Genomic DNA, 6977 nt, shown 5'->3' with positions numbered 1-6977 from the left:
CTCACAGCAGGAAGGGTCTGGGTTTAAATCTGGAGCCTTTCTGTGTGAAGTGTCCATGTTCTCCCTGTGCCTGCGTGAGCTCTCTGTGTGATGTTGTTTGTCAGACTTGAGACTGTATGGATCCAGCGGATGGACAGTGACGGACATGTCCATACTATAACCACTTTACTTACTGCGATGATCAGACAGGATTGAAAGCTCACAAGGCCTCTACAGGTTTCAGCTTCACCTTTGTGTTTATCAGGAGCTGAGCCAGTATAGACTCCACCTGTCCAGCAGCCACAGCAACAGAAGACAATGGACAGACTCAACGAGGAGGGTCCAAAAGAGACGGTTTGAAACTGGAACTTTATTCCAGAAGCAGCAGGCCCAGGATCTGCCTCTTACTCTGACTTTCAGAACTGACAAGGTTCAACATTGTCATAAGATTGGTTCCTTGGGTTTGTGACATACAAAATCCTGTGTCACTGGTTTATTGCACTTCAAGATGGAAACACTCAGCCATGGTGTGGATGGTTATTCCTCTCATATGTCTTGTATTATTAAAAAAACACCATATGAATGTTTACTAGGATAAAAACTTGATTTCCATCTCCAGTCTTTATCAAAATTTCAGTGGTATCTTGCACAGAGTGAGTGCACAACATAAACACTGCACACTGGATCTTTTACAGCAGAGATTATCTGAATTCGTGCCATCATACGAGAGGAGACAGGACAGAAATTAATTTGAAATTAAATGGAAAAACTCATTGACAGCAGAGGAAACAAACTTGAAGTGGGGTCAGTGAGTAAATGCTGTGTGACAAATAGTGAATGGAGTTCAGTCTTTGAAGCAGCCACAGACACACACACAAGCAAGCACGTGCACACACACACACAAATACACACACAGATGACAAACACTTACTTTGCTAAGAAGAGGGCATGTGCCTCAGCCCTGCATCAGAGTGCTTGTTTTTTTAATTCCCTTCAGTCTGCACAAGCACACAAACTGAGATGGATTTGTGCTGGGCGCCATGGCAACCACTGGGGCTATTCTCTGTCACAGCGGCTGAGGGAGGGAGGAAAAGAGAGAGAGAGAGTTGATCAACGACACACATTTTCATTCTGCCTTTACTCACTGGCAACCCACACACACACACACACACACACACACACACACACACACACACACACACACACACACACACACACACACACACACACACACACACACAAACAAACTTAATTGCACATTCACACAGTTTAGTTGTTGTGCAGACGATGAAAGGAGCTTCTACAGAGGGTCAAAAACAGACTCCATTTAAATGAGCACACAAACATGCACAAATATAACTTTGACCCTGTACTTTGAGGAAAACAAGTGGAAAAGATTATGTAAATGTTTGTGTGCATGTGTGTATAGGCTACACACACACACACATACACATACACATATATCTAGCCATAAAGAAGAAGAAATAAATAAGAAACACTTTCCATTACATCATTGCTCTGATTCTAACAGCACAACATGATAATCTTGACATCTACTCTACCAGGCTGCCATGACAATTCAGCACTGGTCTTGTTATCCAAAAGAAATATTGCTATATACAGAAGGATATTATCAATACTGTATTGATGTTGCTAACTTGCTATAGGACACTCATTGGGGATATCTCATTAACCATTACACATTTAAAACCCTTTGTCTCAAATTGATAAAATAGGAAATACCCACTGTAAAAAACCCATGGTAAAAGATATATTTTTTACAATATGGATGTTTAGGCTACATGTTGCAGATTGATAGGCTATGTATTTATGTAACTTATATTTGTATGGGCCACAAGTGTATTTTATGTGTATTTCATATTTAACCAGAAAGTAATAATAAGATAAGAATACATTTTTATTTATAATGCACTTTACATTTAAGCAATCTCAAAGTAGTCTACTGTGCAAGCTTAATTAAAGAGACACAACACAGAGTTAATAAAGAAGACAATGAAAAGTCCCATTAAGATCAGAAATCTCTTTTGCAAGGGAGAAAAGTTAACTTAGCCTACTTGTTGTATGTCAACTGTAGCTACGTGTGTTCCAACTTATCGTTTTGTTTGTTTGTTTGTTTGTTTTTCATAAATAATTTTAGCATGTTTCTTTAGGCTATTTGTTTGTTTGTTTTTTGTATGTTTACATAATAGGCTTCCATTTGAACATGAGTTAAAAAATAAAATAAAATGTAATCCAGTAGGTGTTCTGTAGACTGTTAGCTACCAACACCTGGTATTCGGTCATTTGTTCTCACCATAGACTGGTTCTCACCTGTTGCGTCCTCTCGGATTTCATCCGGCGGCCTGAGGAAAACTGCTACTGATATGACTCTAATATTCTGCTTACAGCATACATTCTATCTACGGCTTAAAGACGTCGTGTGGATGGGTGGACTTTAATTAACTAACCTCACTTTCTTTCTTTCTTTTTTCTTTTTAATTCACAGGTAACCCAGACAGCTCGCTCCAGCTCCAGTTGTTAGCCAACACCGCCATCACCCGGTGCGTTTTGCTCCTCGCGCCTTTTACGTCATCACGCGGCGACAAGGAAGTGCTTTGGTGCGCGTCCTTCACTCATCGCTGCTGTCACCAAACTCGTTACAAAAGTGTTGTTTTTGAAGAGCAGCAGCAGGAACACGGTGGATTTTTAAGATTATATGACGTGAGAGGAGAAAACAGCAGGAGTTAGGAATCCTCCGGAGGGTTTCACCCTTTCATACAGTGAGTTTGATATCAGATTACCTTATTTTTATAAAGAGTTGGTATTTGGTGTCTGAGTGAACGCAGCACAGAGAGGCCAAGAAAGATCTATTAGTGTGTTTAGTCAGGTGTGAGGTCATTAATTCACTGTAACACACAGAAACCAGTGGAAACTAATTGAAATTGTACTGTATGAAGACAGTAGGAATACACAGCATTTCAACAGTAGAATGTAGCCAGGTGGGTTTATCCACTATCTGATTGTTGTTCACTCCTCTTCCAGCGAATGCAGCTGTTCTTTCACCTCGTCCTGCCTGAGTTAATTGTGAAATCCCTCAGAGAGTGAAGACGCCATGACAGCTCCAAGTTCAGCAGAGAGGAAGGCATGCTGGGAGGCCAGGGACCTGCTGTGGAAGTGTCTGGATGACAGTGGTGACAAAGTAGCAAGCTGCCAGAACTTCCAGAGTGAATTTGAGGCAAAATGCCCCGCTCAGTGGGTAAGCTCCCCCCTCTTTCAACCATCTCTGAACAGCATAGTCTGGGGTTTACTATTGGTACAGATCATAGGGTTGGAAAGGAATATGTTTATACTCGGGGTTCCCACGCATCCTGGAAAACTTGGAAAACCTGGAAAGTGGTTGACCAAATTTCAAGTCATGGAAAACACATGGAAAATGAGAAAAAAAAAAGTCAAATGTTTTTAAATCATTTATCACATTGTGACATCAGCTGGCAGAGCTCTATTTGAGTTTTCAGAACCCCGGTGGATTTCTTTTCCAAATAAGTGCCAAGCATCTCCAAGCATGTAAGAAATAATTTCATAGATAAGAGCCACAGACTGCACATATTTAAATCAGACTTGGAGGTGAGAGAGGAATAAACATAGATACAAATTGGTTAAATGAACACAATAAGGGACAACTGTTGAAAAGAGCACTTCTTCAAACTGGTTGTATTAGTGTATGGTGTGGAAACTGTCAGACTGGAGCAGCTGAAAATGTCCTGGAAAATGATTTCATGAAAAGAGTGGGAACCCTGATACTGCAACTATGTCATACTCCTTGAAGTTCCTTTGATCTGACAGCACACTCTGCATTAATGTTACTACCAGAGTGTACTTCCTTGAAATGAAAGGTGTTAATAGTTTAAATGACAAGTTGTTGTTCATGTTTTCTATCTTCCCCGGCAGGTGAAATATTTCACGAAGAGGAGAGATTTCTTGAAATACAAGGAGAAGATGCAGAAAGAAAGTTTTGCGCCTACTGAAGGCCCCAAGCAGCCCTCCTAACAACCGAGCAGCAGACCAAACATCTGCGGACTGACTGACTTTTGGCCTCGTTCATGTCAGGGCCAGATGTGCAGGACTTGGGGGAGCTTTCCAACTTCATTGTGGACAGAGTACCTGTACTTCACCTTTACTGTTATTTATTTGTACAGAGATCTAAGTTGCAGGACACAATGCATTTGAGCAACCCCAAATGGCATCCTGAGAAAATATGTGGCATCAGTTCATGTTATCCAACCCAGCTGGTCTGAGCTGCTTTGTAACCATGGAAACCAGAGAGACAAAAGACAGAAAGGATCTACAGCTAGTGCAACAGGTCACCTGGAAATTGCATGTTTAAATTTAAAATGAGGTGTGAAGCCTTTACGCACATCAGGATTCAAACTACCATTATTTTTCTGTGATCTTTTATTGAAATTAAAACCTCCCATGTCTATTTCTGTCAGCAGCCATTGTTTTATGTGTCTGGAGCACAGAGGGTTGTTGTGTTGTTTTGGGTGAATGAAGTGTTTGTGCGTTCAAACCAGTCATGAGTCTTGATTAATTAAATTATACTTGAACGGAAACTAATCCATGCAGATCTTTACCAGCTTCTGATACAGATTTCTAATTCCAGGCCTCATCAGGCAAAATCTCAAAAGTGTGACTGATGTGTTGTTTGTGAATAAATCAAATCAACTCAGTAGTTTTGGTGGTTTTATTGTTGTACATGCATTATGCTGCATCATCCTACCTCTAGTCTGTATCTGAGTCGGATATGAATGAAACATCAAGGTATAACACATAATTTAGGAATATTACAGTTCATTTGGTAACAGGCAAAGGCACATTATCTTTATATTACAAACCTGTATGTATTTACAAAGAAGTGTGGCCCCTGGGTCAAAGGTCACCGCTGCAACACCATTGAGATGTATGAAACCGTCAACAGAACTTAATAAATTACAAAAGAAAAACATAGGCTTCTGATTCTGCCTAAGGCCTATATTCATACTGTAGTGATATAAAAAAGGGCACAAATTACATTGAAAATTTGTGTAAAAATATAAAGCATATCTTTTACATTTTCTGCACAGTACAGTGAATGTTATGTGCAAATCTCCTCACCAACAGACAACAGTTACTGTGATTTGACAGATGATTGAACATACTACTGCACCATATGACCTCGTACTTGCTCGACTCGTTCACGTTCTCTTTCTCAAATGCTTTGGATGCTGCGTTCAAAATAAGGCTTCTCACATCTGTGCACATGTCAGGAGAAGCCACACCTCCAAGGAGATGACACATTAAGACCAAACATGGTCCTGTTGCTTAAAATGCTAGAGTAAGTCATTATATAATATATATATTTGTAATAATTATTGAAGCTACTTGATAAAGGTTTATTAAAGGTCCATATAGTAAAAATGTTGATGTTTTTTTTGTTTGTTTTGTCTGTTCTATATAAAAATCCTCAGTACAGAGAAATACACACAGCCTGTATTCAGAAACTGAGCCTTAACAGCAGCTGTCAGGACTTCTGTAACTTTGTGATGTCACAATAAAGCAGTCAGAGAGAAGCCACAGAGATGGAAAACTAAACTGAGACTGTTTTTGGTTCTTAAAACCATAAAACTATATCTTCTTATAGATCAACACTTTAAATAAAACAGTGGAGAAGAAGAAAACATGGAGCTTTTCTACCCGCTGACTAAAACAGAGCTCCATTTGCAGAGTTAAAGATCATTACATCGACATGAGCCAAGACCTCAGCTAGTAAAATCATCTCAGATTTCACGACTTCATCATCTCATTGTGAAGATTTCAGTGTGGCAGAAAAGAAGCGACTGACAAACAGGCTGAAGACAAAGCAGTAATTACAGAGAACACAGTGAGGGCCTTGTGTGTAGTCACAAGTCCTCTGTGTCTGACCTCTCAAGCCTTCCAAACAGGAAAATAAAGGGACAGCTCAGAAAGCAAGTCAGTATAAAAAACATTATGGCGCAATTAGGCAACTGTACTCCGGACTGGATATTGTAATAGTGACAAATTCAGGCATATATGTGTGATTTAAGGCAGATGGTAATAAAAGAAACATCTTGCACTGTTTAAATGTTACTGTAAGGAACTAATACTGTCAGGGTTAGAGACCATCCTGGTGATGCTTTGGTACAGGCATCTGGTGAAAGGTCCTTAGCTCTCCTGCAGAGGCACTTAGTGTAAATGTGGACAACACATATACACACAACATATTCACAGCATAACAACGCACAGAATCAGCTTTGGTAAAGACATCAGTCAGATATTAAAAGGCCTGGATTTTCAAACGAGCGCAAAGAGTAGCAAGTAGGTAACATCTATGGACGGCGTGTGAGCTAAATATACACAAGCTTTTTTATCTCCTTGGAAACAGATCATATAGACGCCGGGTACGTCTGATGATAAGTAGCTGTGTGGATACAGTACATTAGCAGCTGCAGTAAAAGCCTCTTTTCATGCATTTATGTTGTGTTCATACAGCATACAGCTCCTCGTTTTTACACAGTAAAGTGGAATCAAAGTGGAAATAAACCAGCCCACCATGTTGCACTGTGTGTGTGTGATCTGGTTAAAGAGCAACACATTTAAGTGGAGCAGGAGTCCATGCAGTAAAGAGGCTCGTCCATGTAGCTTATGTCTATCATAAATACAGTCTAATCCACAGGAGAAGGCACGGTTGAGTTGTGAAAACACTTTGCAGGCACTCAAAAAAATGATTCTTTTTTTTTTCTATCAGACATCAAACAACAAAATATCACATATTGATCATGTCACATACATTTGTAGCTTTCAGTGATTTGGTGAAAAGAGTCTCCATCAATCTTCTTAAATGACAACAGAAATGTAAAAAAAAAAAAAAGGTTTTCACTGGAGGTAAGCGCTTCATCCAGTGGCCAGCTTCACAAAGATGTTCCTTGTAACGCCCCCTTGTG

The sequence above is a fragment of the Trachurus trachurus genome, assembly GCF_905171665.1.
Source record: "Trachurus trachurus genome assembly, chromosome: 23".
NCBI lineage: Eukaryota > Metazoa > Chordata > Actinopteri > Carangiformes > Carangidae > Trachurus > Trachurus trachurus.
Note: the sequence above shows the minus strand (reverse complement) of the source record.